General features: G+C 39.3%; 1 protein-coding gene across 9 annotated transcripts in view; it reads right to left on the bottom strand.

Moving 5' to 3' along the window:
- The window catches only part of LOC127580822 (metabotropic glutamate receptor 4-like), a 903,581-nt gene that overhangs the window by 343,594 nt on the left and 538,387 nt on the right, over positions 1–21,600 (bottom strand). The window lies entirely within an intron of this gene.

Here is a 21,600-nt window from a genome sequence, read left to right as displayed (position 1 = left end):
CATTCATTCATGGCTAGCTCCAGTGCTAGCAACACACTCCAAGGCACAAGCTCATTGTGAAACTGATGTTGACAATGACAAGCAAGAAGGTCTTTGAAGAAATTCATTTTCATGACACAACGTCTATTCACTCAAATTTCCATCATCCTTATTGCCAACTTGATGCATGTACACAGTAGGACACTAACTAAAAGCAGCGAGGGGAACATGAAGACACAGAGAACCACCAAAACAAGTACATCTCATTAATTCCCTCACTGACTTCTCTGCTGTGCAAAGCATCAATCAGACATGCAAAACATTCATTTGTATTCAGATAATGACAATGCACATATTGTATTCTGTCAGAATTTTTTTAAAGAAAGGAATAAAACTTGCAACCAAATATAAATGTGCAAGCATGTGCATGATATGTCTATCTTATACTGGACACTGAATTAAGACTGGATTTTTATGGGCTCTCCATTGCAACTTTATAAAACTGTGGGACAGTTGGTTTATCTGCTCCCAGGAGCCGGGCTAGTCACTAAATTGTTTCAAGGCAGTTGCATACCTCAAGTTGAAGGCACGCTTATTTTTAATCCACGCATTCCAATAATACTGAATTTCAGAAATTTCTGGCGATAAAAGATGCTGAGAAGGGATAAATCCTTGAGGTTAATCATTTTACCCCATGGCTTGTTATCCAAGTGAAAGTGCATTGCCAGGGCAGTGAAAAGACCATAAGATATAAGAGCAGAATTAGGCCATATCGCCCATCGAGTCTGCTCCGCCATTTAATCATGGCTGATTTTTTTTTCAACCCTATTCTCCTGCCTTCTCCCCGTATCCCTTAACCCCTTTACTAATCAAGAACCTATCAATCTCTGCCTTAAGTACACACATTGAATCAGTCTCCACAACCCTCTGTGGTAATGAATTCCACAGATTCACCACTGGAAAAGATACGCAATGCTTCTCCCAAGCTCACCACCGTACCTTATGAACACCCAGAACCATATGATCATCCAGCCTTTCACACTCCCTTATATTTGACTCCCCCATGCCTTTCCAATGTCTTATTGGTAAATTTAGTAAATTGGTTTATTATTGTCACATGTACCAAGGTAAAATGAAAAACTTGTCTTGCATACCGTTCACACAGATCAATTCATTACAACAGTGCATTGAGGTGGTACAAGGTAAAACAATAACTCTCTGCAGTTTCTTGTGGTCACAGGCAGAGTAGTTACCATAACCAAGCCGTGATGCATCCGGTCTGTGATGCATTTAACTTCTGTCCAGGTAATCCTTTATTTACCACCTCCTTCCAATCTACAGGGGCAAAGTTTGACTGCCTCACCCCCACCCCACTACAACCCCTATCCCATCAATTTCCACAATTAAAAGATAAGGAAGAGGGTTTTTTATTTAAAGTGTTGGAGACATTTGCCTAGAAATTCATCTCTGTTCATTACTGCTAAATGATCTGAAACGAAAATTTTGATTAGAATTATGGAATCATGGAAAATTTATAATCCAGAGGATGCCATTTGGCCCATTGTGACTGTGCCATTCGAAAATGAGCTCCCTGGCCTAATCCCACTTTCCAGCATTAAATCTGTCACACTGCAGGTCATGGTTCATCTAGTACATATCCAAGTACATTTAGATGTGATGGGAGTTTCTGCTTTCACCCTTTGGCTGAAAAATTGTTTCCTTGTCTCCTCTTAAATCCTTCCACCAATTAGCTTGAATCTATGCCTCTTTTCTTATGATCTCTCTGCATAGATCTTTCCTGTTAAGTCTATATAGCCCCCCTCATACATTAGTGAATTGAATATCTCCTCAACAGAAGAATGCTCCATCCCCAGAAACATCTTCATGAATCTCATTTGTCCCTTTTCAGTGCTATCACCTTTCCACTACTGTGGTAAGAAGATCTGTACGCAGTACTCAAGCTGTGGGCAATTTTGACTCCTCCTGAACCTTTATGATATTGAATTCAATTTTGACACAGACAATCACTCATTTATCACCTTTCCCAATCCACCGGGGCAATGTTTGCTGGCTGCATACCCACTCTTGCTTTATGTGCAATTCTAGCATAATCTTCCAGCACTTACATTATGTGTCTCAGCTAATGAAGATTAGATAGTATAGCTGGTAAGTCTCATTATGGTCTGCATAACAGGAGGTTATAAATTTATGGTATTATGTGATTGTTTATCTAAGCATTTTATTGCATTTGGGATGTTATGATTGATTTTGAACTAACAAATTTTAAGATGATGTTGCCCTGTCCTAGTTGTTACAGTATGACATAAAGGTGCAGAGGATCTCCAGAACACGGACTTTGATTTGTAAATCAGTCACCCATGCAGAAAGCTGTTTTCAAGGCTAAATTCAATTATCCTCTGTCAAAACATTAATTGGGTATGTGAAGCATGCACATGTGTAAAACCAATGCCTGTCAAATGTCTCTGTGCTCATTAACATGGAATGCAAGCATCTCCACCACCAGGTCTGTTTTTGATCAGATTTGATTGACTGTATTCTATCCAGGGGCCTTTTGAGGAAAGATTATATTCTGCAGACTGTTGACCATCTTTTTCAATTCGCTTCTTTCAAGTGCATTTACATTTCATTGCAATGAAGCAGAATTCTACAGAACAAAGGTGTGGGGCCATGATATGAATTATCAAATAATTCAGTTAACAGGCCCTGAAATGGGATCAAAAAGAATACATTTTTATTGTATTTTGGTTTTGGAAACAATTTTAAATGATTAGTTGGAGTAAAATACCACACAGCTGAAATTTGTTGAAGCTGGAGACAGGAAACAGTGTAAAATTTCTGAGTGATTGTTTTTGTCTCTGTATTGATTTATTTATTATAAGTTTTAGACTGAAAGATACAATCAAATAATATGATATTCTTTTCCTCTATTGAAGAAAGCAGGAACACAAGTTATGCCTTCCTATATGCCTATCAATGTGATTAGTAATAAAATGGTATGGACCAAACATTCTCATAAAACTAATGAGCCTAGAAATTGGAATTGGCTCAAATATTGCAGCAGTTAAAACTAGTATACAAAATTGGGTCCCCCATAAAAGGTTGCAAAGTTGTCCAAAATTTGGAACAATGTGTGACATCCAGAAAGACTTGGTGCAATGGGAACTGCATAATTCTCAATGGCATCACATGTAACAAAACATTGCTTCCACATATCCCCTGTCTCTCCATCACCTGTAATCATAGAGCATAGAACAGAACAGGCCCTTTGGCCCACAAAGTTGTGCCAACATAGCTATTCCCTTCCACCTACAGAATGTCCATATCGCTCTATTTTCCTCTCATTCATGTGCCCAGCCAAGCCCCCAATGAATTTGCCTCCATCACCCTATCAGGCAATGCACTCCAGGTGTTAATCAATCATTAACACCATTTATTCTGGACAATATCGAAACTAGATTGTGCAGTCTGTTTTTCAGTGCTACATAGACCAACTTTGGGTGATAATGAGGTTACCTGATTACATGTTGGAATAACAGCCACCTCTACTGTTGCTCTCCTCAGACCCACTCTCACCAATTTACTCACTGTGAGCCTGCTGCCATGTTCCTGACAGCTGATTTGCTGAATCATCTTACAAAATAACATTAGTGTACAAGGGTAGAATAAGAGTAGAATAAGAGTAGAATAGGCTATTCGGCCCTGCTAGGCTATTCATGAAGATCTCAGCTCAGTCTTCAAGTACTATTCCTACATCCTTTGATTCTTTTAATATTCAGAAACTATTAACCTCCATTTTGAATGAACTCAGTAACTGAGCATCCACAGGTGGAGATTTCCAAAAATTTACCACCACTTACATTGTCTATCTCAATTTATAGAAAGTCTACATGAGAAACTTCCGAGTGGGATATACATATAAACTTCTCCTTGTCACAGTCATCAAAGAACAATTCAGCCATAAGTTAGTACCATCACCAGAAGGACAACAATGATCAGGAAGACAGCACACCACCACCTTCTCAAGGGTAATTAGGGTTGGGCAATAAACACTGGCCTTGCCAGTGACGCATCATCACAAAAATGAAATTAATAAATCAGGAACAAAGATCCATTTTTAATTCACTTTGATTAACGTAGGTTTTGAGGTAGATATTACTTCCTGACCAAATAAACACCCAATATTACAAAAGCAATTCCAGTATATCATGATAAAAACCTGTTAACTGGGATATTTCAACTGTTCGATGACATTGGCGTAAGATCAGAAAAGTTACTTTTGATTACACTGTAAATTATTGGCAAATTAATAGTCTTGAATGACAGGTCTGTTGGATATTTTAAACACCCAGTTTGTAGAGCTTATTGTTGATAACTTCCATAACTTAGTGAAGGTTTCAGCAACTGATTCAACTGGTTCTGGATTAGCATAGACTTTGGTTATCTTGGCTTCCTTTGCTGTGATGTGCTTACCCTGACAATATTGTTTTTTTTTGGTATCAGTTCTCTTATTGCAGGCTGTTACGGACTCAGTGAAAGTCCCTTTAAGATAGAGAGTGTGTGTGTATGTGTGTGTGGGGCGTGCTTACGTCAATAGAAGATAAAGGACGTAATGACGTTGTTGAAGAAGTTAGAAGAAGAAGAAAGAAGGAGAGAGAGAGAGAAGGGAGAGAGACACCAGCCTGCTAGTTTTCTCTATCTATGGATGAGAAACAATAACTGTGTCTGCCACTGAAATCCATGTATGGAAGTTGGAAGTAATCCGGTGGAGTTCACTTTGTTGCTGACCTGTAGAAGGAAACAGGTTTTTGTGTGTGGACGACCACGATTCGGATGCTTTTCGGGGTGAGGAAGTCACTACCGAGTAAACACTGAAGTGTCGCTTGGGTTCCATCGTGGAACATTTGGATTTCGTATTTACTCTCTCTATGTTTCTCTACGTCTACGTCTTATCTTCAGACAACGGTGGTTGTTGAAGAAGCCCTTGCTCATGTTTCACCTTATGGCTTGCGGAACTGAACTTTAAGAACCATTCCGGAACTTGGAGTTTGGGACTTTGTCACACACACACACACGAAGAGTTTAGTTTTTGGGGTTAACGTTCAAGGTTTAACATTTTTGAATTCTAACATACTAACATTTTTACTTTTATTTTACGTATTATCATAAGTAGTGATTAATAAAATAGTTTTTAACACTGAATCATGCTCAGTGTGGTTCTTTTGTTGTTGGTTCGTGACAAGGCTAATTTGGTTTTGTTACCTTTAATGTAACACACTCCCATACAAGATAGGCCAGATCTGTCTGTCTCTAGATAATGGAGATTCTAAGTTTCTCGGGACCCCTATCATCTCCCCCTAAATGTCCTCCCTCTTCGACATTCCTGTCCTATCCAATCAGGCTCGTATGCCCACCCTCTCTTAGATCTTAATCAATGACCACCATTCTAAAAATAGCAGTTCAGCAGTAAAATGGTCTTCACCTTAATTTAAAGTACAAAATAAGTGCCTTCATGTCCTGTCTGATAGATTGGTGAGAACACTCAAGTAGCCTGGAGATAGAAGGGCACCATTTAACCCACCGGCTCTTCACTGGAGAACTACTTACAGATGTCCAACATTGTCTACACCTTACCAGCCTCCTACAAATGACGCACGGCGCTCACTGTTAGGCAAGTGTAGGAAGTCTATCAAGTTCAATTTTGAAAATTTCATTTGACCCAACTGTTACAATCTTCTGGGGATCAAGCTGTACAGTTCTGCTACCCTTTGTTGAAAAAGAAACCTGCAGTAATACCTGTAAGAAAAACAGCTGAATTTATCTATGTTACTGGTGCTGGAAGGCTGAGCTGAGACTATGAGGTTTGTGTTATATTCCAAGAATTAGGCTAAAAAATGTGTGCTTTCCCTTCCCATCATGTTTTAGTGAACCAAGTTTAGAAAGTTTTGATTTCAGGCTGTGGGCTGTAGGAAATAGAACAGTTGTGTGCCAGTGGGCAAGTCAGGCTAACTGGTGTGTTTGTGTATCCAAAGAGCTAGCCTTCACCTTACTGTCCTGAAACAGAGGTTCCAATACATGCAAATTTTGTCCTAATAAACTTTTGGAAATATTGACATGCAGGAGTTTGTTTACACAAAATGTGGGTTTTCACTTGGTTCAACACCACATAGCAAGTGCTAGGAAGTTTAAAAGATTTTATTTCCATACTTAAAATGTGTTCTCATTATAATTATTGAAAGCATATCAATCAGCTTTCACAGATACCAGACAGGAGAGCTTGCATACTGTTTGCTCAGGCCAACAGGGGGAGATCAAAGGCAATTCTGCAAGTTCTATTGGATATGGCAGTGAGATTCTGCCTTAAAAGTGAACCATTCAGCAACAGAGTTCACCTGCAATAGGACAGGTTCAATAGGTAGAACAGGCTGCAGTCAGGAGAGGTGAACTCACCAATAGAAGTTGCCAGGTGGACTACTGAGGCAGGAGCTCCACTGAGGCAGCTGGAGCAGTCAGAGAAGTAAACCAGTCATTCACGGGAAGCCATTTCTCATGAACTCATTGGTGAATTGGCTACCTTATTGGCTATGAATATAATACAGGGTTCAGCTCGTGGCAAGGACAGTTAAAGAGTCAGAAAGAGGATCCAAATATCAACTGTGACATTAAGATTGTTGTAATCTCTCAATCTCAAATGAAGGTATTTCACTACAAAATAAGTATTCTGGTCTGTTGTCATTTACATGGCAGTAATCACATTACCAGACCACTGTAAATGTAAAGGGCAGGGGAAGACTCTATATTACCTACTTTCACTCTATTACCTGGTTTCACTACTGAATGCTCCAACTCTTATTTTAAGGTTCTGCCATTTTGTCCTATGTCTTCCCTGACAGGAGAAATACGTTCTCTGTATCCACCCTTCAGATCCTAGTAAAATTTTGAGCAACTTGATAACGTCACCCCTCAGTCTTCAGAGCTGAAGTGAACGCATGCCATTATGATCTTCCAAGGCCAATATCTCTATGAATAGATTAAAGAAATTGTGTGGAACTAAAGCACTGCTTCCTCGATTGAATTTTACTCTCTTCGGAATGATGACCAGCATTCTATTAGCTGTTCTCAATACTGTTTTATCGTTGTTAATAATTTCACAGAATGCAAACAGAATCTCTTTGCAACTCCACGGTTCCTAGTCTTGCTGCACAAAGGGTCTATTTTGATTCGCCTTTCTCTAATCCATAGTAGATAACCTCACACTGAATGTCTCCTAACATATTGTAATCTGCAAATTTTGTACCTCTGTCAATGTCATTTATTTATTAGCAAAGAACTACAGAGCAAATTTCTTTAAAATTCCACATCATAGGCAGGAACTTGGGAGGGTAAATTGGGAACAGATGTTCTTGGGGAAGAGCACAGCGGAAATGTGGAAGTTGTTTAAGGAATACTTGCATGGGGCTCTGGGTAGGTTTGTCCCATTGAGGCAGGGTAAGGATGGTAGAGTGGAGGAACCGTGGTTGACATGAGATGTAGAATGTCTTGTTTAGAGGAAGAAAGATGCTTAGCTGAGGTTTGGAAAGCATAGATCAAGCAGGGCTCTGAAGAGTTACAAGGTAGCCAGAAGGGAGCTTAAGAATGGACTTAGGAGAGCTAGAAGGGGGCTTGAGAAGTACTTGGCGAGTACGATCAAGGAAAACCCCAAGGCATTCTACACGTATGTGAAGAATAAGAAGATAACTAGAGTGAGGGTAGGACTGATCAGGGATAAAAGAGGAAACGTGCCTGGAGTCAGAAGAAGTAGGGGAGATCCTTAATGAATACTTTGCTTCGGTATTCACCAGAGAGAGAGACCTTGACATTTGTGAGGATGGCGTACGACAGGCTGATACGCTAGGGCATGTCAACGTGAGGAAAGAGGATGTGCTGGAACTATTGAAAAACATTAGGATAGATAAGTGACCGGGGCCGGATGGGATATATCCAAGGTTATTACAGGAAGCGAGGGAAGAGATTGCTGCACCTTTGGCGATGATCTTTGCATCCTCACTGACCACAGGAGTAGTGCCAGATAATTGGAGGGTGGCAAATGTTGTTCCTTTGTTTAAGAAAGGGAGTAGGGATAACCCTGGGAATTACAGACCAGTGAGTCTTACTTCAGTGGTGGGCAAATTACTGGAGAAGGTTCTTAGAGACAGGACTTATGGGCATTTAGAAAAGCATAGGCTGATTAGGGACAGTCAGCATGGCATTGTGAGGGGCAGGTCGTGCCTCTTGAGCCTGATTGAATTCTTTGAGGATGTGAAAAAGCTCATTGATGAAGGTAGAGCAGTGGATGTGGTGTACATGGATTTTAGTCAGGCGTTTGATAAGGTTCCTCATGGAAGGCTTATTCAGAAAGTCAGGAGGCATGGGATCCAGGGAAACTTGGCTGTGTGGATTCAGAATTGGCTCGCTCGTAGAAGACAAAGGGTGGTGGTAGATGGTGCGTATTCTTCCTGGAGGTCAGTGACCAGTGGTGTTCCGCAGGGATCTGTTCTGGGACCCCTGCTCTTTGTGATTTTTATAAATGACTTGGATGAGGATGTGGAAGGGTGGGTTAGTAAGTTTGCTGATGATACAAAGGTTGGTGATGTAGTGGATAGTGTAGAAGGTTGCTGCAGATTACAACGGGATACTGATAGAATGCAGACCTGGGCTGAGAAGTGGCGGATGGAGTTCAACCCGGATAAGTGTGAAGTGATGCACTTCGGGAGATCGAATTTGAAGGCAGAATACAAGGTTAATGGCAGGACTCTTAGCAGTGTGGAGGAACAGAGGGATCTTGAGGTCCACGTTCATAGATCCCTTGAGGTTGCCATGCAGGTTGATAGGGTCGTTAAGAGGGCATATAGATTGTTGGCCTTCATTAGTCGGGGTATTGAGTTCAAGAGCCACGAGGTGATGTTGCAGCTCTATAGAACTCTGGTTAGACCACACTTGGAATATTGTGTTCAGTTCTGGTCACCTCAATATAGGAAGGATGTGGAAGCTTTAGAGAGGGTGCAGAGGAGATTAACCAGGATGTTGCCTGGATTGGAGAGCATGTCTTGTGAGGATAGGTTGAGTGAGCTAGGGCTTTTCTCTTTGGAGAGGAGGAGGATGAGAGGTGACTTGATAGAGGTGTACAAGATAATAAGAGGCATAGATCAAGTGGACAGTCAGAGACTTTTTCCCAGGGTGACAATGGCTAACACGAGGCGACATAATTTTAAGGTGATTGGAGGAAGGTATAAAGGGGATATCTGGGGTAAGTTTTTTTGCACACAAAGTGGTGGGTGTGTGGAATGCACTGCCTGCAGAGGTAGTGGGGGCAGATACATTAGGGACATTTAAGAGACTCTTTGATAGGCATATGAATGATAGAGAAATGGGGGGGGTGATGTGGGAGGGAAGGGTTAGATAGTCTTAGAGCAGGATAAAATGATGGCACAACACTGTGGGCTGAAGGGCCTTACAGTGCTGTAGTGTTCTATGTTCCATGTTCTATGTGTAGAAACAGAAAATGTTGGACATATTCAGAACAATGACCTTTAATTAGTAAATTCCAGTAAAATACCATTGACTTGAGATGTTAACTCTGTTCTGTTTCCACAGAAGCTGCCTGACCTGTTATGTAGTGCGAGCACTTTTTAAATTTTATTTCAGATTTCCAGTATCTGCAATATTTTACTTTTGTAATATTTGTATTTTCCCCATCTTCCAAAGTAACAGCCCTTGTCACAAGCTTACCTCAAATTTCCTGCATTCAAATATAGTTAATCGTCACATGAATTTAATAATCCACAGTGACAATCCTTTCTCAAAAAATTTAACCAGATTACTCAGGGTTGGCCTGTTCATTGCAAATTCACATAGATCTGCTAATAATTGATCATGTGCTTCGTTACTCCCCGTTGATAGTTTAACATTAATTGAAGAGAATTTACTGCAAATATATCTATGGTTGTCTTCATTTCCTGAACAATGGTATTTTTCCAAACCTCGTGCAATTTCTGAATCTAATGAGCTTTGGAAGATTGTGACTAAAGTGCCTACAATTCTCTTGGCTCTTTTGTTTAATAGTCTTGAGTGAAATGCCTAAAGATTTGTCTGCTTTCTTCAGGACCATTTTATTATTTATATGAAGCCCATCTCCATTCTGAACTTATCCTATTCTGCTGATATTTTCTTTTTTTCTACTTTGAAAATGAAAGAAATACTCTTTGAACAAACCTGTGATTTCATTATTCTCTTTTGTAGTCTCCTGTTTTAGCAATTGCTCTCTCTTTTTTACCAATAATTTTGTTAGCTTTGAAAGCTCGAAGTTCAACATGCCAGCTGGATGCTTTTACGTCACGAAACCATAGTTGTATGCATTAACTGTGTTGCCACTATACATGGCTAACAATCCTTTCGGTCCAAATACGCCTGGATTAGTTTCTTCTTTCTTTCCCTAATTATCATCTTGAAATCCTTTGCATTGTCTCTATCACCAGCTTGCATACCTTCTGTAATTTAGTTATTTAACATACACTCTAGTTGGGGTGATACAAGTCTCTATTCTGTAATTTCAGAAGCATACCAGAACTTCCATCGGTAAAATTAAGCACTATTTCATTAATAGTAACAAAGTCTATTCTGGTGGCATTGCAGGTGGTACGGGGGTGGTTAAGTAATGTCATGCTTAGTAATTGTGAAAGAAACCAATTTATTTGAGATCTCTGACTAGAAACAGGCATTATTCTATAAATGAGTGCCAGCTGGCATGGCTTGTTAGATACCTGTCACAGTAAGCTCAGGAGAACTGAAATGCACAAACTTATCAGAAATTTTGTTCAGTTACTGCACAACATATAGTGAAATCAATTTAAAGTAATTTATTGAGAAAAAATAATTATGTGGTTAAATGCCCTCAGTATAAATTATGTTTTACTTATTAATGATTTACGATAGTAAAGGAAGAAATACATTTGCATTGGATCAAACCTATCAAATTTTCTATTAATTATTCACACTCAATGTGCATTAATAACTACTTCTAATGTTAGTTTATTAATCAGGTTGATTGGGTTTATAAATTAGCATAACTTAATAAATTAACATATTTCTTGCAGCTAATTAAACAAGGATTTAGAAAGGAGACTTCCGATGATATATCAATTTGTTAACATTTTTGAGACAGTATTCTTATACACAGCACAAGAAAACTAGAAAGCCTCATTAATTATTATAACTTTGCAATTTACAATGGTTATTAGATGATGCTTTAATTGTGTGGTAACTGCATTTGCATTTAAACAAGAGGTGGCAATTTGTTAAATCAGAGTGGAAGAACTTCCATCAGATTTCAGTTTCTTTCAAAAGGCTTGTTTCAGCTGGTAGGTGACCTTTTGGCACAGAGTCAATTGTTGCTCCTTTACAAATAGATTGAATTGTGGGAATTCTGGAAAAAATGCCAGACAGGGCAAAAGCACCATGTCAGACAGAGGTGGCCAAATAATAAATGATCATTTCCTTGCAGATTATCTGTGGCATTTTCAGCTTCAAACATGAATTGCAAGGGCAGCTGTTTCAATGATTTTCTGAGGGCTATTCTGCCAGTAAAGTGGAGCGTCCTGTCATTTAACAATTTACTTAAAGGGTCAGAATTGTTGAATTACAGAGCAAGTGAAGGAAGCCACTCAGCCTATTACATCAATACAAGAGTTATCCAGTTAATCCCACTCACCTGTTCTTTCTCATTGCCTTGTTCCTGAACTGAAAGGGATTCTAATACCTCAGTCAGCCAAGTTCTAGGTAAAGCCTGGGGCTTGCTCACAAGAATAGAACAGAAGATCAAGAATTGGGTCAGTTGGATCAAGTTTGAGTAGAGTGGTCAGTGTGATACACAACAACCATGGAGCATTGGTTGCAATCAGGTGGGATGGTGGAAGTGCAATTCATCATTGGAGGATGTGGGTAATCAAGTCAGAGGTTGCTATCGTTAGTCAGGGACAACTAACAGACAAGCCAAACGCAAGTCCCAGAGGGTGTGGACACATAAGTTGCAATCTGTAATAAACCTTAATGGAATAAGCTAAGTCCCTATATTATGCTGAAAAGTATTGCTGCAGCAAATCTTGCTTCTATTAAATAAGGAATAATCACTGTTCTCAATAAGAGAGATGATCAAATCAATTTGGATACTGCAGGATTAATTCATTACAAATGGTAGCTGCTCATGGGGCTCAGCAAGCTAGCACCAGATTTATGTAGATATACTCACAAATCTATATTCCCTGATTAATAATAATATTTGAATCTTATGTATCAGCAATGCCCACTTCATGCCTCAGAAATCAAGGAGTATCCATACGATATCAGTCAAGATCAACAGCAGTTAGTTTTACTTAACCTCCTGCTTCAAAGTTAAATAACATTATGAAATATGGCCTTGAAATATCTATAAAGGTCCAGAGTAAATTGCCTTATTGCCTTTGGTGATCTAAAATCCTTCATTGCCTGTCATGTGATACGATATGTGATAAAGATTACCACAGCTGCAGCTAATAATATAACCAATCAATATTGCTGCCCCGAACTTGTCTGATTTTTGTCTCACAGGACTTTCCGTCAATGCTACAAAATTCTTGTGGAAGAGTCATAAATAATGGAGCATAGCTGCAAAATAAGAGGCCAGTTATTTCAAACTGAGTGTGCAGGAACTTCTTCTCTCAGAGTGTAGTGAATTTCTGGAACTCTCTGCTCTCAAGCATGGAGGAGGCCAGATCATCAGATATATTTAAGGTGGAGATAGATAAATATTTGAAAGATTGATGAATTGAGGGTTGTGGAGAAATAGCACAGAAAAGGAGTTGACGCCAGTATAGATCAGCCATGATCATATTGAATGGAGGGGCAGGCTTGAGGGGCCTAGTGGTCTATTCCTATTTCCTTGTGTCTTTGTGTTGTTCAAGCTCTTCACAGACACTCTTGAATAGAAAAAATAAGTTTTGATCTACCTTGTCAACTCTTCCCCCAGTCCTTTCTCAAACACACTTGAATATCAGTGTGCTGTATTCCATTGTTTAATACACAACATTGAATCCAGACAATATAATCTATTGCTAAAGCATCTGATATAACAGTCTCTATATCTGTTGCACGTAACTGTTCCTGCTACTATTTTAGAATCACTTACTTGACAAAGGCAGAGATATTTCAGAAAATGTGTCACGATCCTTCCCATCTTCAGCTGCCTTTGCAGTTCCATGCAGTGGCTGAGGAAGTTAGTGTACACATGACATGAGTGATCATACTTGGGTACCCTCCAGATTTGACCTGAATTCTTCAGTATTTTAGGAAAATTACCAGAGAATTCATGTCTTCTCTTGGCAATTTTCTCTCACTACAGGCAGAAAGCTCCTCCAGGGATATTGGGCTCACTGTTTTTAAACAGGCAGACTTCAGCTACCCTAACACCTGCAAAGGACCCTAATCAAATGGGAAGCAAAAGTGAAGTACATTCCCCATGTTCTTCTCCAAGATATTTAGTTTGTGCAAATATAATTCTGCCTAAATGTAAGTGTTCTGGTCTAATAATTCTTGTACTTTATTGAAGAAAGGTATGTTAAGAATGAAGTTGCATTAAAATGTTTGAATCAAGTCTGTAACCTAGGCTACAAAAATCAACATGACCACTAAAATTGGACCCAGGTCTTGGGGTCCAATTACCTGTGACATGATATGTGTTAAAAATCATATTGCAGAAGATATCTCCCTTATGCCATTGACTCAACTTGCTTCTGCACAAAAATACCCATCATCAGTTCCATTGAAGACAATGTCAGCCAATGAGCAGCCCACATGCATGCACTGATTTAGAACTGTCAACCAAAGACAAATCTCTCCCCCAGAGATCAGCAGCATTTGTGAGGAGAGATGGTATCACAGCTTTGACTGGCGGGACCTACTGATAAGTTGTTGCTTAATACAGGACAGATATTGTGATTGGTGTTAATTTAGTGTAGCATCACCTGAGATATTTTAAGGCAAGCATTTGCACATTAACATGTGCAAGTCAGCACCTTTTACAGCTTATACTTTGATATGCCACATTTCTGATTGAGTTACAAATGCCATATGGAAACAGAACAGGAAATTACATTGTGCATAATTGAGTTTCCTAGAACACCTGGATTTTCTGGAGAGTTACCAAGTATGCCAAGAAAGACAAATTCCTCAGGTACAAGATTCATTGCCAGACTCTAAGGACATGAGTGCACTGAGAGAAGGCAGAGGAGATTCACCGGGATGTTGCCAGGATGGTATGGTTCAGTTTAGGGTAGAGACCAGATAGTCTGTGTTTGTTTTCCTTGAGGCTGAGGGGGAGGGAGTGCTGACATAGGTATAAAAATTATGAGAGAGAGAGATAAGGTAGATATTGAGGAGCTTCTCCTCATGGCAAAGGAGTCTAAGATCAGAGGGCTTGGGTTTAAGGTGAGATGTCGAGGAACTCTGTAGATTGAGATTTTCACCCAGAGTGGCTGCAACACACTGCCTGAGAAAGTGGTGGAGACAGGTATCCTCACAATATTTAAGAAGCATCTGGGTGAGCACTTGAATCACTAAGGCATAGTAGATGACAGACCAAATGCTGGTAAATGGGATTAGGACAGATGGGTACTTGATGGTTGGCGTGGACATGGTGTGCTGAAGAGTCTATTTCCATTCTTTATGGCTCTATATCTCCTATATTTTATTAAGACTCCTATTCCTTTGAGATGATTTTGAGTCAAGTAAAAGAAAAAAAAATTCAGCCAGTGCTGGGGTGTCACTGGAAACTGTCACTTTTGACAAGTGTTATTTGAGTCTGGAGACTGTGCTTACAAAGCAGGCTTTCACTTAATATCTCAACCATTTGGTGGACATAGAGTTCAGAGAGACCAGAAATGAATGGCAGAGAAACCTCTGAGTCCTTCTATACATATGCATGATCTAGGGAAGACTGAGCACCATTCCACCTCAGTCTCTGCTCCCCCCTCCATCCACTTGGCTGTGAAGCTATATCCTATATATGCGAGTTTGCTTTCTATAACCTAGAGGTCATCCAAAACTCAGTTGTCCATGTTTGAACTCAAACCAAGATCCTTTCCAGCCATCACCCTAACCTCGCTGCTCTACATTGGCTCCCTGTTAATTTAAGGTCTGATTTTAGGCAGAAGGAAGAATACCACCATCCTCACTTCCAGAATATTGTCCAAATTTTTGTCCTATTATCCAGATATGTGTACTTAGAAGCCAGCTGTGGACTCCTCCATTCCCTTCAATGTAGCTCTAACAATACCATGAACACCATCTGCTCCTGTTCATTATCCAGTATTGTTTCTCAATTCTAATAGAGTGCATCCCAATTGAGTAGTCACCTTTCTTATGTTACCAGCAGTAACATATGATGGTTTAAACATGACTTAGTGGAGTTTCATATATAACAGTTGCATGACATTTAAAATTTCCTTAGTTTGTCACAGTTCTAGTAGTCTTTCTGACTCATCCCATTAATCAAGAGTACTCCTGGGCATCTTTTGTTCTCTGGACCTGTCATCACAGGGACTATGATTGAGATTACCACTGTAATTTCTCTACTGGCAGAAGTTGTTATGTGGTGGCAAAAACTCCACTGGGGCCCTTAGGTTTTCTGGTGTTCAGCTTCTGTCAGTCTCATGTCAAGATGTTATTTTCTAATATTATTATTCATGACTAAAGAAGTTTAATATACAAGATCTTCATACGTTCTGTTCAACTGACAGCAACAGTGTTCTGTGAAATTAAGATCATGATTTCCACAAGTTTCTTGCAGTTACCACGTCTCCTTTCATCAATCTGTCAAGTTGATTTTATACGCTGAGATCAATTTTGTTCCACAAGTGTTTTTTGGATTAGTGTCTTCTGTAGATTAGCTGAGGACAGATCATATCATGTTCCTTTAACTCCCACAGTGCCTCTGACACTTGCAATATTACAGTGGCACAGTCCATTGTGAAACTGGACACACTTTCATCTCATTGACCACACAGGTTTTGCAGCAGTGTAATACTCTAAGGATTAAATTCCTGAGCTTCACTTACATGTGGTATTTTATTCTTAATGTATGGTTGCTGTGTGTTTTCCAACAAGAGTAATCCAACCTTTAAATAAGACATCACAGTATAGTCCTATATACTCAATCAGATGGAAATAAAAAATCCCACAACACTATTTGAAGAAGAGCGGGGGAGTTATCCTTTGTGCTGCAGCTAATACTTATTCCTCATTCAACATCACAAAAATCTGATTATTAGTGTTACCAATCATGGGAGCTTGTGTGTAAATTTATTGTTGCACCTGTGAAACCACAATATTGTCAGTCCTTGAAAAACTGCATCATTGGCTGCACAATACTTTGTGTATCTCTGCTCATAAATGACACCATAATAAATCTAAATCTTTATTTGCTTCCAATAGAAATTCAACTTGCATTAAATAGCTACAGATATCCATAGATTGTATCTCCGCACATTTGCTGCCTAACCTATGGAGTATCTCCACTATTTACTACTTTTAAATTCAACTTTTTAGCATCTGCAGTGTTTTACTTATCCAACATGCACTTACTTCCAACATTGCTTTGTCAGTTTTTCTTCTCTCTCCTCCTGTTTTTATTCATACTCCCATGTTCTTCTTCTCCAGACAGATAATCTACGATAAACATGTCTTTACCATCCTCTCTAACCTGCCACTGCCACCACTTGTGTCACTCAGTCTCTCCTGGTCTCTTTTCTTCTCTCCTCTTTCTCTGTGATTTAAAACATATTTAACTTCTAACTTTTCTCAGTCCTGATGAAAAGTCATCGATATGACATGTAACTCTTTTCCTCTCTCCACAGATACTGACCAGCCTGCTAAGTATTTCCAGGATTTTGTGGTTTTGTTTCAGATCATCTGCAGTTTTGCTTTTCAATGTAAATTGCTTAGTTGTGGAACCCAGTAAGACATAGTTTGAAAAAAAATGGGAATAAAAATACTGGAAACCCTTAACAAGTCAGGCAGCATCTATGGGGAGAGAAATAAGCTTAGCATTTCAGACCAATGATCTGAATTTCAAAGTGAATTTGAGCAGAGAAACTCACTGCAGCACAGTAGGGTTTTGGAGGATGGATTCTCCTGATGGACATGGGAGTCTTAACTTCAGGCAGTCAAGTAAAGTGGATAAACTTCTTCCATCTTCCCCCCCCCACCCCCGAAATCATTTAAGATTGCACTTCACGAGAATGAATTGAGAACTTTCTAAGAGGTTTCACCTTTCCCTGTAATTTACTCCATCCATCTAATGTAAGGAGTTGAAGGTTAAACAGTGGGGCAATTTATTACAACTCCACAATCCTTCATCAAGATAGCAGACAATATTTATATCCTTCCACTGCACACGAGTGTGACTAGAAGTTGTGTGAAGGGAAATACACACATGCCCGATGTATTGAGTGCTAATGCCAGTATCAGCTGTGTATTTGATTGTGGAGTGCAAGTTTCCAATCATTCCAGGAAATATTGGATTAGAATTTGCATTTCTAATGTCAGTGGCAAGATCATGTTTATCTTCATTCTTGTGAGGTAGTCCTTTGGGGTCAGGGAGGACCTGCTTCATCTGCAGGACTGTAGGTGTTAAGTCGACCCTTGTGACCCTATGGGGGAATCCACAGACTCTAACACAAATGGGTCTGGTGCAGTTTGACAGAACAGGTAGGTCTGTTGCTCTGTTTGTAACAAGCTCCTTCTGCTGTTTGTGGTTTACCTTCATGTGTACCAGGAGAGACCAGAACTCTTTGGTTTCTTCCTGGATGCCTTTCTGCCAGTTTGAGTCGTGTTGAGCTAAGAACATTATGTTGCTAAGGTTTTTATGTTGGCTTTGTGGGGTGTCCTTGAAGCATTTTCTTTGTCCTCCTGGAAATCTGCCTTGCTGTATTGCAGCTTGGAATAGTGAGCTTGAATTGGGAGTCAGACATCAAACATCTGCATGATGCGATCAGAGCTTCAATGCTGGAGATGTCCTGAAGGAGGACACTGACAATTGTTTGCCTACCTCACTGGTAGATTTGGGGAATTTTGCACAGAAAGCATTGGTGGTACTTCTCCAGTGCTATGCTTATCATAACACAGATAAAGGGCCCATGTTTGCTCCCAGTGAAGCAATCACATCTGTCCCTCTTCTACATCCCTTTAGCCCTACAACTCATTCTCTTCCATATACCCATAAACTTCTTTTTTAAAAAAGGATATTTTTATCACATGAGTAGTTTACAATAACCAACTAACCTTCCAACCCACCTTTGAGGCATGGGAAAAACAGAGAATTGGGAGGGAATCACATAGTCACAGTGAAAACATGTAAACTTGATACAAACAACACTCGAGGCTCTGTGCTGTGCTTGAGTATTGGTCTCTTCACAATCCTTTCCTGCCCTCAGCATGCTGGAGGTGGTGGTGGGTTTTATCATTGATATCTCCCATTGCTGAGAGGTGACTCCTGAGATGTGGGAAGTGATCCAGATTAACCAGGATCTTGTCCTGGATTCTGATGGTTGGGGAGTGGGATTGGTGGTGATGTGTAGCAGCGAAGCTTATCCTCAGGACACTTTGGTGAAGAAAACTATGATAGTTTGGAGCTCAGGCATTATCTGCACACTGTAACTTGATACCTGAGGTTGGACTTTAGTTCTAGAGCAGAGGCAATAAAGGTTGAATGCTTTCCCATTCTCTTCTAGATTAACTCCAGTCTAGTAGGGAGCTTGTTGTAGCTGAGGTGAAGTACTGCACCAATGAAGATTGTAAGAGGGTTGGTGTAATGATGCGGCATTGCGTGAATCCAGTCTGCACCACGTTGCCATTATTAAGTCAATCATGGATTATGTTTAATGCGTTTATATTTGTAAATCATTATCATCTGAAAAGGTTGTTTGATTGTGCTGATTCACAGAAGATATTGTATTCAACGACATGAAAATGAGTTTACGTACAAACTTGAGAAAAAAACATCATTTTGCAAAATTAACATAATATATAGCCAGACTATGATTGCATTTAAAATGGGAATTCTTGTTTAAACCACCATTATAAAAACAACAGCTGGAGCCATTAAAAATTCTCCAGACGTTTCCAAAAAGCTGAATACCACTGTATGTTGATTTTCTACAGGTGCAAGCACAAAGTAGGGCAAGTGAGATGGAAATGATGTTCTACTGTGTCGGAAACCCCTCAAGAGTGGCCTGGAAGTCGCTAAGTTTGGAGAGCAGAAATTGGGGCCGACCCACAGAGGTTCAGAGGATGAGCCAAGAAGATCTATGCTCACTGCATCTGCAGCCAAGACTAGATTATCAAAAACGAAGGTGAGGAAAGGTTATATGAAACATTATGCTTGCAGATTGTATTTTTGTGATAGCTTTTATGCCAAGGATTATTAGAAGTTTATTTGCCTTTATATTTTATATGCTATTCTAGATAGTTAATTTAATATTTTTCATTTTTTTCACAAGTAACTTGCATATAAGCCACAAAAGTAAATATGTTTCAAGCTCTAATGCTGAGCAGTTTACTGAAGCTGTTCATTTTTAAAAATATAATCTATTGGAACCTTATTTGGCTTGATCAAAGTCTTTGGCTTTTATAAACGTGTTAAATTGAGCCTTCAGTAATAATAGATTTTATAAAGTGAATATTTATGTTTTAATCAAAATTTGGTGGAAATAAATATCCCAAAGAAAATACCATCAAAACACTAGTTTTATTCCAGTGATTTCTGACATGCAAGTACCAGTAGGTGAGTACCATTACAATATATTATAGAAAAAGGAATCCCTATGGGGCAATGCAAGTTTAATTACAGTAATCACATTTCTAAAGTGCTTCAGAGAAAAACAGCCTTTACTACAAATCATCTTGTCTGCAAAATGCAAATGGGACAGATTTCTTATTAACATATGTTCTTCACAAAATTTTCTCTCCTTCTCTCTCTCCATTAAGGTGTTGAATCCTTACCGGTTTCACAGGAGCTGATGCTACACCTGAAGTAATCTTGATTATTTGTGAACTCCGACAGCCAGCACTCCATTCCATGATGAAGGAAACATCAGCTGTCTCACACCCTATCTTTCCCCCAACATCCAAACGCCTTCAATTTCTACCAATAGTACCTGGATGATAATCAGGTGTAGCAGCCCTGGGTGAGATTTTAGTTCTCCTGCATGAGGTGTTAAAAGTCAGACCTCAGCTGTCCTCTTAGATGGTTGAAGCATCAGATTTCTCTAATTATCCTCACCAATATTTTTTTCCTGAACCAAAATCACTGAAACAAGATGACCTTCTTGGTTATTTCACTACCTGCAATGCAGAGATAGGTTGTTCTTTGTTTCCCCTCCATTACAACGGTAGCTCAACTTCACTGGGTATGATGTGCTTTTTGACTTGCTGTTGGAATTGTGACTTCTTTCTTAACCGAAGATTACTGAACATTTTAACTTCCAAATGAATACACCTGCACAATTGATAACAAATCCCAAACTATACTACCTCTATGCTAATGAGCATCAAGATCCATGTGCCCGTCCCTCCCATCTTTGACAAACCAACCTCTCATTTCCTCCATTTTCCCCTGTCCACTTTATGCTTTTCAAACCATCAACTTTATCGCTCCTGTATCTGCATCCTTCATGCAGCCCTGTAATCCAACTCATACTCTCTATGGTCTACTTCCTTCCTGTGCAATAACAATAATTTCTAGACCCAAAATTGAGATAGGTTTCACCATAAATCAGGGATTGACTGAGAGTCCATGCAGATCAGCAACTCACAGGATGAATTTATGCAACTATCTGGCATGTCTAGCCTACTATTTCTAATATTACAGTTCAAAGAATCATTTATTATTTATGCAATCTACACTTTGGTGATGTTTTGGTATATACCCTTGCCTGCAGCCAAATCTAACATTTCCCTCTTGCCTTTTTGTGTGTTAGCCAGTTTTTAAATGTGATGTACAAAATTCTCAATCAAATTTAACCTTCAAGATGATAAGAATAAATGGGTCAATAGAGGTAATAATTCTTCCTGTTATTCATAAGTAAGTAGTAAAACAATTTCCAATGAAAAGTAAATTAATAGTTAAATGCCAACTCCATATTGGTCACACCAGTCCACCATTGTGAAAGCTCCATCCTGATTTCTGGGTCACATTGAAGCACATTGAATGGCATGAAGTTTGTACACTTGTATATTAGATCTGATTGCAACTTGCCAAAGAAAATAAAGACATAATTTCAAGCACACAATGTTTTAACATTCCTGTAAAGGTTAATTGCTGTCAATCAGTCTCCTTGGCACTGAAAATGAAGAATTGTTATTGAAGATATTTCTGTTCTGTGTTAAGAAAGTTATTTTTCCACATTAGTTCTCTTCTCCAGTAACCCTCTCTTATTCATACTTCTTTGTCATTTTTTGTACTAATAATTTCACAATCCTTCAATCAGACTAGCTAAGGAGAAATAGAAAGGCTTTCTCTGTTCACTCAGGTCCCTG

This window comes from Pristis pectinata, chromosome 20 (assembly GCF_009764475.1).
Source record: "Pristis pectinata isolate sPriPec2 chromosome 20, sPriPec2.1.pri, whole genome shotgun sequence".
In the NCBI taxonomy this organism is placed as follows: domain Eukaryota; kingdom Metazoa; phylum Chordata; class Chondrichthyes; order Rhinopristiformes; family Pristidae; genus Pristis; species Pristis pectinata.
Note: the sequence above shows the minus strand (reverse complement) of the source record. Positions and strands in the feature narration are given on the sequence as shown.